Genomic DNA, 17,707 nt, shown 5'->3' on the forward strand with positions numbered 1-17,707 from the left:
TGAGTGATTTTTGTTGTTTCCTCTCTCCTTTTTCTTTATCTTCTGTGCCTGTGACTCCTCAGTGTCCAGAAAGGCTTTAAAGAGTCTTTGAATATTTACCAAATGTTAGTTAAAGGTTACTGATTTAATTACTCAGAGACGTGAGGAGCTGCCCTCTGGTATTTCTTCTGCAATGATTTCGAGTGGATAGTGCATTCTATTTTCTGCTCCAGGGATTCCTGGGAATTTCATGAAATTCTATGAGCTTATTTAGCACTAGTGCCCCTGTGCACGGATTCGTACACATTGAAAGGAAATTATTAACAAAGTGGCTGGTGGGGCGGGATTGGGTGAGAGGGGCCGGACATGCCCCAGAGCCTATCTTCCAGGATCCCTCCCTGGCCCGCCGCACCTGGGGCAGCACCGTGACTCCAAGGACATTTGCGATGTGAGCAGGGTCCCTCCAGCAGGTGGGGGTCCCTCTGCTTGGCCTACAGAGATTGGGCTGAAACTGGCTCTCCAACATCCCCGGATTGGGAGAAGGTGGTTCTTGGGTGATGCACCCTGGAATCAGGCTCCCTCCTCTCTGGTTCTGGGATGCATCACCTGAGAATTGCAGCTGCCAAGTCACGGCAGATCAGCAGCTCCTGCATTGAGCCGTGCTGCCCCCAATAGCCCTATCAGTTGCCTCCATGGCGGGTGCCAGTAGAGGGAGGTGACCGCCAGTAGTGGGGGGCAGGGTTGGTGAAAGGGTGGTGCTAGGATGGCCAACACAGGTGCCCGTGGGGCCCCTGGATCACCCCACCAGTCACCCCACAGATTGGTCCTAATTACCGGCCAGGCCTCAGGCCCCTACCCATGCATGAATTTCATGCGCTGGGCCTCTAGTGTTATATAAATGGAATTGTACAGTATGTTGCCGTTTGAAGACTGACTTTGCACTCAGCAGAATTCTTTGGATATTCAGTCATCAATAGTTTTTTTCCGTTTTAGTACTGAGTGCTATCCCATGGTATGGATCTACTAAAATGTGTTTACCCGTTCACTCATTGAAACCATCTGAATTGTTTCCATTCATTGGCCATTACAATGAGAGCGGCTACGAGCATTTGTGTACAAGGTTTTGTGTTTGCATTTCTCTGCAATACCCAGAAACACAAGTGTTGAGTCATATGAGAGTTGCATGTTTCCTTTTTTAAAAAAAACCTGTCACACTGTTTTCCATAGTGGCTGCACCATTTTACATTCCCACCAGCACCGTGTGAGTGATTCAGTCTCTGCCTCCTTGCCAGCATTGAGTGTTGTTACTATTCCCTATTTTAGCCATTTTGATAGGTAGGTTGTGGTATCTCATTATGGCTTTAACTTGCATTTCCCTAATGGCTAATGGTTTGGGGAAAATGTATTGGGTGTTTGTCATCTGTATATATATTTTGGGGGAAATATCTCTTCCTGTCTTGTGCTGGTTTTCTAATGGAATCGTTTATTTGTTTGTTTTATGTTTATAAAGTCTGTTGTTGCTCCTTTAAAGTTAATATGATTTTTTTTTTTTTGTCTTACTGCTTTAAGATTTGTTGTTGTCTTTTGTTTTCAGCAGGTTGATCATAATGTGTCTGTGTATGATTTTCTTTGTTATCCTGTGTGGGGTTAATGAGGCTCCTTAATTCTGTTGTTTTGAATCTTTTGTAAGCTTTGGAAATTTCTTAGCCACTTCCTTCAAATATGGCTGAAAATATTCAAAGGAATATTCAAATATTCTCAACCATATTTATTCAAATATTCAAATAAATATCTCTTTATTCTCTTCTTCTTTCCCAAACACATCATGTCCCAAATGTCTCTTACATTCTTTTCTGTATTATTCATTCTTCTTATAGTTCAGTCTGGATATTGCCTGCTGATCTACTTTTAATTTCACTAATTTTCTCTTCTCTGTTCTTCAACCTATCTCTTGTGTTTTTGAGTTGTTGTATTTTTTCAGTTATTTCATCTTAATATGCTCCTTTTTATAGGTTTTATTTTTTTACATGTGGAACTCTCTATCTTGCCATCTATTCCCTTGAACTTAGTAATGATAGTTATTTTAAAATCCCTGTCTTATGATAGCTACAGAGGATGAATCACCTGTGATTCTACGTCTATTGCCTATTTTTTCCTCTTAGACTTTGGGCTGTTAGACCTGTTTGCCGGCATGATTAATGAATTTGAATTGAGTTAGAGTGATGTATGAAAAATAGTAAGAGCTCCGGGTGATGTCATATTCTTTTACAGAGGGTTAATTTTCTCTGGAGTGCAGTTACAACAGGAGCAAATTAGCTTGATCCGTTTAGGTGTTACAATACTTCCAGGATGGAAACTGGCTTTTGTGAGGGGGTATCTATTTCTTGTTTTCCATTACTTCCAGGGCTTTGCCTTACAGTTATGAGGCCTGAAGACTTAAGGTGTTTACCAACTCAAACCCCTTGGAGGAGCCTGTACTCCTGTGTTTGTCTCCCGAGGCTGTAAGGCTGCTAAACCCCCCCTTTATGTTTTTATCCTCTTAGATGTATTTTTATGCTCTACTTCTTATTCTCTTATATAACACCATTTAGGAGCTGGCAAATGCTCCAAGAGAAACACTGTTCAGAACGTTGGGATCACTTCTTCTCTGTGATTCCCTTTTTAAAAATAGAATTTTTATCCCTACAGTCCTGGATGCTTTGAATATTTTTACTCCAACTTTTTTTTTTTTTTTTGTCTCTCCAGTCCCTGAGAATGCCAACACCACTTATGAATTATCCAATAGCCCTGGCTGGTTTGGCTCAGTGGATAGAGGGTTGGCCTGGGGACTGAAGGGTCCTGGGTTTGATTCCAGTAGGGGGCACATGCTCAGGTTGCAGACATGATCCCCAGTAGGGGGCATGCAGGAAGCAACCCATTAATGATTCTCTCTCATCATTGATGTTTCTATCTCTCTCTCTTCCTTTCTGCAATCAATAATATATATATATATATATATATATATATATATATATATATATTAAAAAAATATACAATAATTGGAGGAGAAAAGCAGAGGTCATGTGAGGAGTATTGAACAAACATAGATATATATTTGTTTCATCTGAGATCTTGGAACTTAACGATTTTTCTGCCTTTGCTGCCCTTTGAAGCCTTCCAATCATTTTTTTTAAATCCAGTGAATATTATCTCAGTGAGAGTATTGGTTTGAACACATGAAACTCCACCAAAAGTTACCCAAGCCTGTGCAATCTCAATATTTGCTTCAGTGAAGACTATACTAATTTGGACACCATTTTATTCAGGATATTTTCACTATTTTACTTGGTCCATTTCCCTTGTTTCAAATTGTTCTGATTATATTTTTCTTGCCCTATCACTCCTTAGGCCTAAGCTAGATTAGGGATCATTACAGTTCCCAGACTCAGAAAAGATAAGTCAGCTTCCTCCTCCTCATAAGAAAGTAAAACTCAAGTATAAAATAAACATCAGAAATAATTCAATTCTTTCTAAGCATCTATAAAATGTAAGTTACTTCCAAAAATGTATGGGGCCAGGTTTCTGGGATGTAGATCCTACTCTGCCCAGTAGAAGGTGGGCAAGTTACTTAGTCTTGATGTGCTGAAGTTTCAGTTGTAAAATGTGAAAAAGTCTAGTACCTGCTTCACAGGGTATCACCGTAAATAATTTCATATGTCTGCAGTATTTAGGACAATGTTCCACATACAGTAAGTGCTCAATTAATGCAAAAGACGATCCAATATCAATAGCAGTAGCCATATCAATAGCAATAGCCATACATCCGCCTAGCCAAAACCGGTTTAGTTCAGTGGTAGAACATCGATCGGTCTGCGGACTGAAAGGTCCCAGGTTCAATTCCGGTCAAGGGCATGTACCTGGGCTGTAGGCACATCTCCAGTAGGGCATGTGCAAGAGGCAGCTGGTTGATGTTTCTCTCTCATCAACATTTCTAGCTCTCTATCTCTCTCCCTTCCTCTCTGTAAAAAATCAATAAAATGTATTAAAAAAAAATACATCCGCCTATAACTTACGTACACTCATAATAAGTACTTATGATCTAGTAGAGATAAGTTTGGTTTCCTTGGTAAACTGACTTGGGCCCATTAGTTGCTAGAAAATGTTGTGATAAGTCAAAATTTGTTTTGTTTATCTTTTTTCTTCCTTTGCGTGTTTTGCAGGGGACAGGGGTGGGGTGGGGGTGAGGGAATGCTTTCTATTCTCTGTTGGTGGGAAGACACAGGAACCACTTCTTTCTGTTGCACAGCATTTATTTCCCAATATTTGAGTCACACAACATTTATTGAGCACATATTATATTCCAGGCCGTGTACTAACTGTAGAGTTGCAGAGATGAATCATACCCCACTCTTTCCCTGAATGTCTTTTAAGACTTCCAGAGTCAGACATAAGCAAGAAATGACGTACCTGGAGCCATCCACCCTGTGGCTGGGAGTGAGAATTCTAGAACACCAGGTACATTAGCTTCATAATCCTCACAGCAACCCTGGGAGGTAGGCACTGAAGCTCAGAAAACTCAAGTAATTTGCCCAGATGAGACTTACACCCAGTGCCTCCAAAAATATATGTCCATCGGATGCTAGAGCAGTGACACAGAAATGTCTCTACCTAGAAACATCAATAAAAGGCTGGTTATCCTCACCTGCTCATGCCCACCTGCTCATTCAGGTCTGTGAACCCAAGTCAGACTGGCTTAGCGGCATTTACCAGTTACCTCCGGCCCAGTGGTCAGACTAATAATCTGCAGCTTTGACGCTCACACGGCAAGTCTAAACTCTAATGCAGATGGATTTTTGAATGGATATCTTTTAAATTCAGTGAGTCACTTTCACCTAAAAAGTGAGCTGTCATTTAAAAAAGTAAAGTGACGCATATTCCTTCAACGTGTGGGCTGCTATCGGAAAAGGCCCCCGTGTGTATTTCCTGTGATCTTTCCAAGCTACACATGGGTTAATGAGCCAAACTGATATAATTCTGAGCTCCACAGAGATCCCCATCACGATTTCAACCCTACAGGGGACCGGTAGCTTCCTTAGCTGTAAGAGGCATAGCTGATCCTCCTGATTGGCAAAGGGAAATAAGGAATGGCAGGCTGGAAGCAGGCGCAGGCGGCGTCCCCTGTACATATGGAAAGCCAGTCCACTGATTGCTTTAACTTATAATGAGTTAAGATCAAGTCAATATAGAGTTAAATATATTTAGTGTTAAAAGGAATAGAAATTTTTAAAAGAATTGTTAGTTTTTGCTAAATTCGAAACTCATCAAAGCCATGACTTTCAGGAATTTTTAGAACCAAGAGCTCCTGATTTCAGAGGACATCCCCTATTGGCAAAGAGTGGTACTGCAGTTTTACTCTTCAATGCTGGATCTGCGTGAGGGGAAGAGTTTAGGCAGCCGGGATTGGAGTCAGGGAAATGATAAGGCAGGCAGGGAAGCTCAAGGCCCTGGGGCTCTGAAAGTCTAGAATGATACGCTTTCTCCCCTCTCTTCGCATTCCCCTCATTACTAGGATTGCATTTCGGAACAGAGAATCAGAACTCGACAAATTGCAAATTCTGCAATTGTGACTGTTAACTGAAATTTGCCATCAGTGACACATCCTGACCCATTTAGACAGGCGTTGGGTTCATTGAGCCAGATGTCTCTGCGCAAACAGGTGAATTCCTGCTGTCGTTCACCTGAAATTAAAGGGGAAGCATTGCGGTTTGGTTTTACTTTAGCGGTGCTCCAGCTAATAACATCAGGAAAATAGCTTTTCAAATGAAAATATAATACATTTTTTCTCCCTCCCCACTGGAGCTGGGACAGAGGTCAAGAGAGAGGAAGATGGACTAGGAAGATTCCATGCCAATCAGCTTGGACATTAGTCTTATTGTTCAAGAAGCAATGAATGACTGAAGAAATGGCATTCTTTTAGAGTGATCTAAAAGATGTAATCTGCCCAGCTGGCTGAGTTTCCCCTGAGATTCTACAACACCCAGAGCTGCCCCTTTATTTAAAATGACGCCAGAATAGGAATCCTGATAGGATCCTAGGCTAGCTTAGGGTTTTCAGAGCAGTCTCTTCCCCTTGCCTCTTCTCTCTTGTGCCCTTTGAAGGACTATGTGTTTTCTGCGTGTGTTTTTCAGAGCACCTTCCTGTAGAGTAGACTTTATTTCGTTTTGTGTAATTGGCTTTCTGTTATATAGAGGGCGAATAAACTGGGAAGGAAGCGTGTGTGTGTGGTGCTAGAAGTAAGCTAGCTCGTCCTAGAGGAATTGAAGCTGAAGTTAGAAAACAGACGGGACTGTTTTTATTCTGCCGCTGGAGGCTTCGCTGAACTTGGCACTGGCAGAACACTCAGCCATTGACTCCACGCTGAGCCCCGAGGGGGATGGACTGGAGCTTGTAGGAGGAGAGGATTTGGCACCTGTATGGTGATCCCAAAGTAAAGGTCCAAAAAATTTTACAAAGGTTGTCTTAAAGCAGCGCGGGGTTGAAACTCTTTGGCCATCATCCTTGCATAGACATTTTGCGATGCAAGAGTTCTGAATTCATCTCACCCGATTTCCCCATCCTAGGGGGTGTCAGGGTTATTAGATTTCCTCATCTGACTCTGGGCCAGCACCCCTGTTTCTTGTTTTTTCTCTCCGTACTTGGCACGGCTCAGTACATGGACTGGGTTCTTGTACAGTGTTAAAAATGCCTTTCTTTCCAACTCCCCTTAGAGCTGCTGTTTTTGCCCATTTGCTTACAAATAGATCTAATTAGCTCAGAAAACCACCACCAGGGTTTTTTTTTTTTTCAGTTTCTGTCCTTCTGTTCTATAGAGACACATGCTTTGTGCTGGTAAAGCAAGACCGATGGCGACTTGAGAGTGGCATGCATTTTCCTGCAAGCCACAGCTAAGAACAGACACGCAAGTCCCAGAGAGGAAAGTTAGAGGCAGTCCTGAGTCACCACTTGGGGGGGTTGAAGGAGCTGTCCGTGATGGCTACAGGGTATGTGAGTGAGTGAGTGTGTGTGTGTGTGTGTGTGTGTACACACACAGACACATCACAGTGACAGTTGACCTATTGAAATAATTTCAGAGCTGTTCTGTGGTTGCTACGACAACCAATGCTCTCTTGGCTTTCATCTGGCCATGTGACAGGGACTTTGACGTCAGCTGGAGGCAGAGTCTGTGGCTGAGTCCACATAGTCAAAGGCCTGGGAGAATCTGGTGGATGCTGGCTGCTGCCGCCTCTGCTGCTGCTGCTGCTGCTGCTCCTCACGCCGCTCCCACTGCCTGCCGCTGCCGCCGCTGCCTCCCGGGGCTGCAGAGCATGGACTGTTAGAGCTTGCACTTCTTCCGTGTGAGGTAATTCGTTTCCTTTATGCACAAACGCTTAGATGTTTTATAGATCATAGTGGTTTCTCCTCTCTCTTACCTCCCGCAAGTGTGTCTTCACAAGCAATTATTGTTGTACCCAGGGAAGCTGCTAATTTTGTGCAGTTTCTGCAATTTGGTTACATTTGGATTCGTGTTCTGGAAGTAGGTTAAAATGTAAGTGTCTTCCTTGCTCCACACATGCTAGCATGGCATTAGTTAGAGATGCGGATTTTTGCAGTCTGAGCCAAATATGCCCCCATCGGATTCCAGGAATCCTCCCCTCATTGTTTTGGGTTGAAAGACTCCAGCAAAGCTTGCAATATGCTGCTAACTTTGCCGTTTTTACAATCGCTGCCCCATTCTGAATCATCCCGGAATAGTTTGGAATTTGGTTTCCATCGCGTTTGCAGCATTCATACTTAGCAACAATAGGCACAGTGGGAAAGAACATTATACTTTGAAACAGAAGTTGGGGCTTTGCTCATAAGTAGGGTAATCTGAAAATACCAGGGAAAACTGTCAACAGCTTCCTGTTTAGAACAAAATACCCGGGACTGCGCCAAGGAAGTTGGGTGGAAGCTCTGACATGTGTGCCCGCAGTTGCTTGGTGGCTGTTAGAGCAAAATGCACGTTTTCAGCATCTTCCTCTGAGCATTCAGCTGTGACGAGAATAGCATTGGAGGGTCTTTACTGAGGAGTCATATCACCTATTTTTTATGTTTAAAAATGGAAATAATTCCTTTACAAGAAAACAGTAGCCCTAAAACTAGATTACCATAGGTAGATGTACTTTAATTCAACCACTATACAGTCACTGAGAATTTGCTCCAAGTCTTGAATGAATAATTTGATAACTGATTAGAAAGGCCTTTTATTTCTTTATTCCTATAACACTATAAAATGCCAGTGGGTTTATGTGCCTTATTGTAGTTCGTTTTCTCCCCAAGTTTAATAATCTTGCATTTTCTATCGTTGTAAACTAGTTGGATCATTATGTGGCTTATAATTCAAGGAAAACCTCTGGTATTGAAGTTAATCAAAGCCCCGATGTACAATCGGTTTCTAAATCTCACAAGTTTTACAGGAAAACATAGCGCAGGTTTAAAAGCAGCACATGCAATGCACCTGCTCTTTTGATGACTAGAAAATAATGGTTCTTGTTATGTATATTTAAATATATATTTTATGATAATGTGAACTATATCTCAAGTTAGTGCATTTATTATATATTTAATATTATGTATATTAAAATATATATTTTATGATACATTTATTATACATTTAATATTAGGTGTATTAAAATATATATTTTATGATATGTAAACTATATCTCAAGTTAATGAAAGACTATATTGTTCTTATTTTTTATGTTCTTTATTCGTTTCTCTGATTATGTTTTCTTTACTCTGGAGATGAGCATTTTGAACAGTATTTAACTTCAGTGGTAAGTGTGTAATTGTGGGTGCATCAATGATTTCTCAATAGCTTTCAATGAGTGAATATTCATTTAACTTGCTGGCATTAGATAATGACTATTTTTGGTCAGAGACTCCATGGAGCATTTTCTAAAAAGTCTACTGAAGGCAACTCTATTGAGGCATCATCTCATTTAACTTATCTCATAATTATAACTCAGAGGTCATAGTCTTAATATCCATAGAAATATGCTAATTGATTTGCAATTCAAATGAGCATGGATAGGACCACGCTCTCTGTTATATAAAAGCACTGTCTTTGGTGGGGAACTTCGATGTTTACTTTTTTTTTTTTTTTTAACTCAAAATAAGGACTTCTCATTATACTTTTCCAAATAGCTTTCTTGATGCTCTTTCTATAATGTTTTAAATTAAGGTTATAAAATGACCCTATTCAATGCTCTTACAAAATAGACTGCATTCCAGCAGTGGGAGATATAAGAGAACAATTCAGCAACACGTCAATGATCAAGTTCATCGTTAGAAGAAAACAACCTGTGTGACGATAGCGGAGATGCTTTAGAATCCAGTCTGTTCTTAGGGCAAAATAAGGGGGAAATAGCTCTCATCAGAATCATCTATTTACAACACGGAGACTGTGTGGCTTCAAGGTCAAGTTTGTTTCAGCTTCAAAAAATATTAGCAAGGAACGATTTACTCTAGGAACTTGGCTGTTGCATTATGCACTGTCTCGTGTGTAGTTTCAGGGGTTTTAACCTTTTGGGTGCCATGGGCCTCTTTGGCAGCGTGGTGAAGCCTATACACTCTTCTCAGAATGCTGTTTTTTAAAGGCATAAGATAAGGTCTGCAAGACTACAAAGGAAACCACTCTTATTGAAATATATTGGCCAATTTTTTAAAAATTGTGAATTGTGCTCTATTAATTAATACCATCATTTGAAGTAGTGATGAGGGTCAAAGGTATTTCAAGATAACTACAATGGTATGATATGAGAATATCTGCCATTATCCTTGGCAACAAAATCCCAGATACTGTGGTTTGTGACATCCATTTTAATGACATTAAATACTAAATTTCAGCTTGAGGTTAGTGAAGCTAAAGATGTAATATTTTTTCCATCCAAGATCCTGGATCCCCTTACATTCTCTCTATCCCTGAGTTTAATGATATGTGAGCTAGTAACGCCAAAAGGTCATAGAGCAACATCAAACAAAATCCACATCATCATTTCCACATTCAATGTCACCACATCTGATTTTATTCTCTGAAAGGGTGAGTTTCCCAGAATATTCTGGGATTTCTGTGAGAAAAGAAATGATATGTCTATATAGCCACCAAGCTGTAACATTCTCTTATTTTTCTCCTTGAAATCCATAAGTAATCTTATGTGACTTGGACTGAGGAATTCTTACCTGGTTAGATAGGGGTTAAAAGGAACAATGCATAGTGTTAATACAGGTTATGCAAGTTAAAATCATGGACAACAGAAGTCTATAGGTATTGACGAAGGGACCTTTATCCACTCAGAGAAAATAAGCAAAAAGTACTTAGATGAAGAATGCAGATTGCTATATGAGATCATAGCTGAAGGAATACTCTGGAAGGTACTTTGTGCACAATATTTGGAATGTGCACTAAAGAACTTATGTAACTTCCAAGTTTAGCATAAACACATGTGTGAATTTACAAATTGTCATGTTAAATGCCAGTTAGTCAGGATAGAGCCTGGAGGTTTATCTGCCAGAGGGACCCGGGACGAATCACATTCAAAAACAATGTGGGGAATGGATACACTTCCCACATACTTTGAACTTAGACTCTTGCTTGACTTACTGGATATTTAAGAGAAGAAAGGAGCCCTAGCCAGTATGGCTCAGTGGTTGGAGCATCAGCCCGTGGACTGAAGGGTCCTGGGTTAGATTCCAGTCAAGAGCATGTACCTTGGTTGCAGGCTCAATCACTGCCCCAGTAACCAATCTCTCTCTCTCTCTCTCTCTCTCTCTCTCTCTCTCTCTCTCTCTCTCTCTCTCTCTCATCAGTGTTTCCCTCTCTATCTCTTCCCCTCCCTTCCACTCTCTCTAAAAATCCATGGGGAAAAATATTCTCAGGTGAGGATTAACAACAACAACAAAGAAGAGCGATAAGGGAAGTATTACCGTATTTTTCGGACCATAAGACGCACTTTTTTCCCCCCCAGAAGTGAGGGGAAAAAGTCCCTGCGTCTTATGGTCCAAATATAGCCTACACATATACTTTAAAAAAAAAAGTTTTTTTACTTGCCCGGCTCTGTGTGGTCTCTGTGTGCTTGCCCGTCTCTAAAATGGTTCTAAATGCTGCTGTTTACTTTACAGGGTTGATTACCTGTGTTTATGAATGTGATGTTGGGTTTTAATGCACATAAAATATTTTAGGACACTATTTGTTTCAGGATCTTTTTTTCTTCATTTCCCTTCTCTAAAAACTGGTGCGTCTTATGGTCCGGAGCGTCTTATGGTCTGAAAAATACGGTAATTATTGTTTAGTGGGACTATGTAAGTCACTGTCTCACTCTCCATGTCACACTGAATTTGCAGAAGATAATGCCTGTTTCTTCTCCAGCCAATCAGCTTGCTTTGCAGTTGGTTGGCTGATGCCCTTCGCATTGTATCTCTAACGGTAACCTGCGTTGTGGGTGTCCAAAGCCATCCTTTCTCAGCGTGAGAGAATGGGAGCTCTGACGTTTTGCACAAGCTGTTGTTTAAACTCGATCCAAATCCCTGGCACCTGAAATGAAAGCTTAGCGCTTTTTTTCACGTGTTCTCTGGGAAATTCCGAAAAAGGATTTTCCCAAACGTTTCTTATTCTTTGGACTCGAAAAGAACACCTGCTTGGGAGGCTTTTATGAAGAAATTGGAAAAAGTCTAAAAACATCTCTGAAGCCAGGCTGCACTGTTTGCTGCTTTGATGGCAGGTGTTTGAAAATTTAAATACATAAAGGAACATGCCATTACTTTTTATTTTTCATGAAAGCAACTGTTATTTAAATGGCACCCTGTGATGGAATGCTGAATAGAGTTAGCATTCCAAAATAGGGCATTTTTTTTTTTTATTGTTTCCAGAAGGGATGCATAAAAGTTAGTGCTCATAAAGACTCGGATATAAAAATTATATGATAAATATTTAAATTCAGCGGAGCCAAATTCTCCATACCAAAGACAGTGTGTCCTTTTTATCCGCTGTGAGCTTTAGTTTTTTGTGTTTTTTTTTTTTTATATCTTTCTATAACTGCCTTTTATTGGAGACACAGCATCTTTTTCAAATTTAGCTTACACTAATGTAAAACATGGTATATACTCCACTAACATAACAATTCTAGCTTTGATTTTCAGGAACGAAATCTCTAGTCTGAAAGATATTCCAGCTGCTGCTTGCCCTAATGGAAGGATTCCATATTTCCTGAATTCTGTCTTAATGACTGCAGGACAACCAAAGGCGGCATGCGGTTGTTATGAAAGATGAGTTTTTAAAAGGACGATCCTATATTGTCTTTACTGTGATAATTTTAAACCTTATCCATTAGAGATAAATGTCAAGAAGAGCGTCTGACGATTTGACTGTCTGCTCAGCTGCCTCCCACAGACTTCCATGTGATTCAGACATCTAAAACCACGACCGAATGTGTGATGGCCACATTTACAACATCATCTTTGGCGATGAAATAAAAAATAGCATCCCACAAGTTATCCCATCCCATGCCTTCCCACGCCTTACCAAAATCAGGTGCAGCATGCGGTCACATCATCCAATCTGAAAGTACAATATTTATTAACTGGCCAGTGCATCCACAGTTTTAGAGTCGGCGCTTTTGTTTCCTCTCCCAGCTGGTCCTTGAGTGGTCTATCTGGCATAAAGAGTCCGATGGACTTCTGAGATTTGTTTGCCTGCTCATCAGTGCAAATATTCAGTCTTTCGTGTGTTCAGCACGTTTTGAGCGCCTGCCTACCAGACCCCGGGGATGCAATGGTGAATAAGACAGACAAGGTCCCCCACCATCATGGAACTTACAGTCTAACTATATAGGGACCCTGCCCAGAGACCCAAATCTCTGTGTATCGGCAGCCAAGATTTCTCCTTTACAGCTGAGCTGGCCAGTGTAATAAAAAAAAGAATCCTCACTAAAAGGAAAAACAAACTAACTAACATCAAAACAAAAGAGACAAGCAAACAACCTGGGAACTATTAGATTGTACATGAGAATCAAACCTTAGAAGAGACATTCTACAGCTGGTGAATAGCCAGACTAATTTGTAAATAATGTGTTCATATCAGTGACAAGGAATCCAGCTCAGTATGCCCAGTCCTACTGCCAGTGGGCCAAAGACTATCTATTGTATCTGTCCTCCAGATAGAAATGAGACTTGTAGGTACAAACCTAGAGACTGATTTTTTTTTTTTTTAATGCAAAGACTCGGTCTTATGCAAAAAGAGAGAGCTTTTCCATTTTATGAAAGGGAATTTTTAAGTTAGTGGTGCTTGAGAATATCCATAACATCTTCCCTGTACTAACCCAGTCAAGATCAGCTAACTGCTGTACTAAACAGCCCCAAATCCTAATGATATACTATAGCACCGTTCACTCTGCTCACCCACAAATTGGACTTTGGAGAAGCTCTCTGCTCCACCCAGTTACCCAGGGATTCAGGCTTCTCCATCTAGTTAAACTTGGGACAAATCCTGTCGGGTACCACCTGTAGGTGTTCCTTTGGGCAAGTTCCGTAGGTCACAGTTTTCTTACCTGGATCATATTAGTATCTGTCTTATGGATTTTTAAGTGAACTTACTTGGCCATGTCCTGTGATCATTAGTTTCTTACCTCTGGCAGGGCTGCCCCCACCACCACCATCCCCCTAGGAACCAGGAGGTCCTACTGTCCTAGCTGGAGGAGGTATGTCTCTGGTGTTATGAAAACAGCTAACACTTAGAAAGTCTTATAAGCACTTTTCAATATGACTTTCCTCCTCCCCCCTTCACAACATCTGTTTTTATAAATGAGGAAACTGAGGCACAAAGAGCTTAGGCAAATTGCCCAGTGTCACGCGGTACATGATGGGGCTGTAGGTGTTTGGCTATCGTGTTTTTCCTAGAAGGAATGTTACATGTGGTGGCAGGTTGTATTCTACAAAAATGGCCACGTAATTATATCTACATCCACGTGCTCCTCTAGACTCTTGACACTCTCCATCAAGAGGTGGAGTCCACTGCCCTCCTCTCGAATCCACACGCGCTGTGATTGGTTCAACAGATGGAGTGTCGTGGGGACAATGCTAGGTGGCTTCCAAGACTGGATCATAGAAAGAATACGGTTTATTTTTCTCTCAGCTATTTTTTTTTCTATTTCTCTCACACACGATACTTGCCAGCTTCCATACTTTGAGGAAGCCCATACCATGTAGAGCAGGCATACCAAAGTCAAAGGCTAACACGGGCCAAATAAATGAGGCATGTGGCCCGCGCGCCGTGAGTTTGACATGCTTGATGTAGCAGGCGTCTTCAAACTACAGCTCGCGGGCCACGTGCGACCCGCAGAGGAGTCTGATCCGGCCCGCCAGGTTTTTTGGGCAGTGAGCGCAGCCGAGGTGTTACAGTAGGAATTAGTAGTTCATATAGTCCGGCCCTCCAGCTCTCTGAGGGACCGTGATCTGGTCCCCACTTTAAAAAGTTTGAAGACCCCTGAGAGACCGCAAGTTTGAGTCAAAGCCAACACCTCCTTGAAGGTCTCAGCCAACAACCAGCATCAACTGTCAGGAGTGTGAGGGGGCAGTCTCTAGGAGGACTCCAGGCCCCAGCCATTAGAGGTCCCCCCCCACCCCCCCGCCTTAAGCCCTCCTGATGCCAAGGAGACAGAGATGAGCCATCCCTGCCCAGCACTAGATTGCAGATTCATGAACAAAAATAAAAATTGTTGTTGTTTTAAATCCATAAGTTTTAGAGTTGTTCCTGAAACGACTAGCTAGAACATACGGGGAAATTAGAGATGACTGGAATACTGTATAGAGGACTAAACTTTAAGTATATGCATATCAAATAGTTTTCTGTGATTTGGCATAAATAGTTAATCTGACTAAAATAATTTCTGAAGGAGCTGAGCCTTCCAGGACTCCTGGCCCTAATCAATGGACACCAGGGCTTGGAGGGTCGGGGGGTGGTGGGGAGAGACTAGAGAAGCCCTTGTTTCAGGCCTCACTGCCCCCCTCCTGGAATCAGTGCCAAATAAGAAGGAACAAGTAAAGTTAAAAAGAAAGAAAAGATAGTTCAGCTATCAATCAAAGTATAAGCAGTTTAGGTCCACGCCTGTATGTGAATTTGGGACAGTGTCTTATATATTAATGCTGTTGCTGGTCTAGGAGAAGATTGGGGCTCCATTGAAACCGGCCTCCATGCTTTAGTGAAACCTTCTTCATTGCCCCCTGCTGCCTGGGACCCTCTCTGTAGGCCAGTCCAGTGTCAGTGGCAGTTCCTGTGCCATTTTCCCTTGGTCACTGCTTAGTCCTCCTCCTCTGCCTAATCTGCTGCCTCGTTTTCTATTGTTAGATCCTGCAATCTCCTTGACACTCTCTTCTGTCCCATTTCCAGTGCTCCAAGACCAGGGAATTCCTCTCGGTCAGGTGAGATTTAGCTCCTTCAGCAAAGTCTTTTTTCCTCTTGACAAAGCTGCCAAAACGGCAGCTGTCCAACTGGCTTGTGGCTCCATATGTTGGTCAAGCCTAGCACGTGGAATCCTCAGAAATATTGTCCTTGTGCCCTTACTCAAGGAGGCATCTCTGTCCCTCCTGCAGCAGAGAAATCAATACCCCCGACTCTCTTCTCACTTACTTAAATGTCACCCCCTCCTGATGGGCTTCCCGCCTTCCCTTTAGAAAGCTAATTGCTGTGTTGGATCATACACATATTATTTCAATATTTATTAACTCTATATGGTGAGCCCTGAAGTTAAGCACCTACAAAAAGATTTCTTTGGTGTCCAAGGTCTGGTAAGGTTCCTCCAGCTGCCTCTTATTTGCTTACTATAGACACCAGGCAGATGAGGTCCAGTCATCCAGACCTTTCAGTGGCCAGCACATGACCCACCTCATCCAAGATATTCCAGCTAAGCAAGATACTACAAGTGTAGTAGGTCCAGCCAGTCTTTGAAAAGGTTATGGTCCTGCTGAGGAGGCTGGGCAATCTAGGCACCTAGGGTCCAGAGCTATGTCTTGTTTGTTGGTTACGATCTCTCATGATGCCTAGTGTAGAGCTGGACACATATTTCTCACTGATTAAAATCTCTGGTAAATGAATAGATTAACTGCAGAAGGATATGTGGCAGTGAGACAACTGATTAGAAGAAGTGAGTGATGAACATTTGGCATGATCTACGGAAGTAAAAGGGTTGTCCATGAGTAAGAAACATCTTATTTCTGGCAACAGAAATAAGACACCCTATATGGGATCAAGAAACTGGTTGGCAGGAGTGGGGGAGGGCAGGGCAGCAGGAATCCTTACAACCCACAAGGTTGGTCTATGGAGGATCTAGAATTGGTCAATTTAAGATAGGCTGGATTTGATATGGTATCAGGAAGCTAGGAAAAGGCTAGGAGCTAGTGAGGGATGTATAGTAATAATTTAATCACTGTTTCCTTTTGCTTTAGACAATTTACTTTTAAAATCCTGAATATTGCCGAAACCAGTTTGGCTCAGTGGTAGAGCATTGGTCTGCGGACTGAAAGGTCCCAGGTTCAATTCCAGTCAAGGGCATGTACATTGGTTGCGGGCACATCCCTGGTAGGGGGTGTGCAGGAGGCAGCTGGTCAATGTTTCTCTCATCGATGTTTCTGGCTCTCTATCTCTCTCCCTTCCTCTCTGTAAAAAAAAATCAATAAAAATATATTTAAAAAAATAATAAAATCCTGAATATTTATTGTGTTTCCTTTTATTTTTCTCATAGAAAAGTTCTAACTTTAAATTAAAAAACATGAATTATTCTTTTGCCTTGTGTGAGTGGCCTTGTAACTGTAGCTTGGTGATATCTATAGGGAGAGCTGTGTCTTTTTTTTTTTTTTTTTGTATAAGTGTGTCCCATGAAGTATCTGGGACATATACTAAAGCACAGTTGGTAGTTTAACTAAAATTCAGATTTAACTGGGCGTCCTCTATTTCATCTGGCAGCCCTACCCCTAATCTTAGTGGTGGACACTTTCCAGAAGATCCAGGCTGTCATATTTGGCTATCTGGCCACCATAAATTGACAAGAATAGAGGGCAGGGGGTGTGCCTTATGTACTCACCTTCCTTCGAAAGTCTAGCTCAGCACTCAGCTTATAACAGATGTGTTGGAGTCAGTACGGTTCTTATTCAAAGGAGACTAACCTTGGTGCTGGCCACATGGGAGCTGAAGGAGAGGAGAGCCTGAGCAGCAGAACTCTCACATCCTGGGTAGACCTCCTCCAACCTACGGCGATGAGTCGTCCATGCTGACTCACTGCCCACGGTCTCCCTCACCTGTGACATAGACGGTGATGTCAGGGGCTGGAAACTGTATCTCACAACCTAAATATGGCTCCGTCTTTCTCTTTTTTCTAGCTTCATGGACGCCAACCTCACTTCAAATGCCATGAGTGACTGTGAAGGTTTTTTAAATTAAATCACATTTCCCCTCTGGTTATCATGTGATCATGTCAGAGTTACATCTCCATTGTGGGTTGATTTTTTTTTTCTTCCGGAAGGTACTAAGTTAATGAATTATGCACAAAGGAAGTTTCTACTTCAAGGACGCTTGTAAAATGAAAGAACACTTTGGCTATTTCTTTTATTGCAGGTCCCCATGTTTTAAAAGTCAGGGCACACCTGTTTCCAGGAAATGGTTTGTTAATAAGATAGCATGGGC

General features: G+C 41.8%; 1 protein-coding gene across 7 annotated transcripts in view; it reads left to right on the forward strand.

Annotated features, from left to right (window-relative positions):
- Positions 1 to 17,707, forward strand: part of NCALD (neurocalcin delta) — a 268,172-nt gene that overhangs the window by 199,902 nt on the left and 50,563 nt on the right. For 2 of the 7 annotated variants that reach the window (XM_036436708.2, XM_036436713.2), the window contains exon 1: positions 7,150 to 7,357. The exons of 4 other annotated variants lie outside the window; for them this stretch is intronic. The gene's annotated coding sequence lies outside the window, so the exon portion shown is untranslated. Of the gene's footprint in view, positions 1 to 7,149; positions 7,358 to 15,376; positions 15,451 to 17,707 lie in introns of those variants that run through there. One more of the 7 variants, XM_036436711.2, reaches the window with a different exon arrangement.

The sequence above is a fragment of the Pipistrellus kuhlii genome, unplaced genomic scaffold (assembly GCF_014108245.1).
Source record: "Pipistrellus kuhlii isolate mPipKuh1 unplaced genomic scaffold, mPipKuh1.p scaffold_m20_p_14, whole genome shotgun sequence".
Classification (NCBI taxonomy): Eukaryota; Metazoa; Chordata; class Mammalia; order Chiroptera; family Vespertilionidae; genus Pipistrellus; species Pipistrellus kuhlii.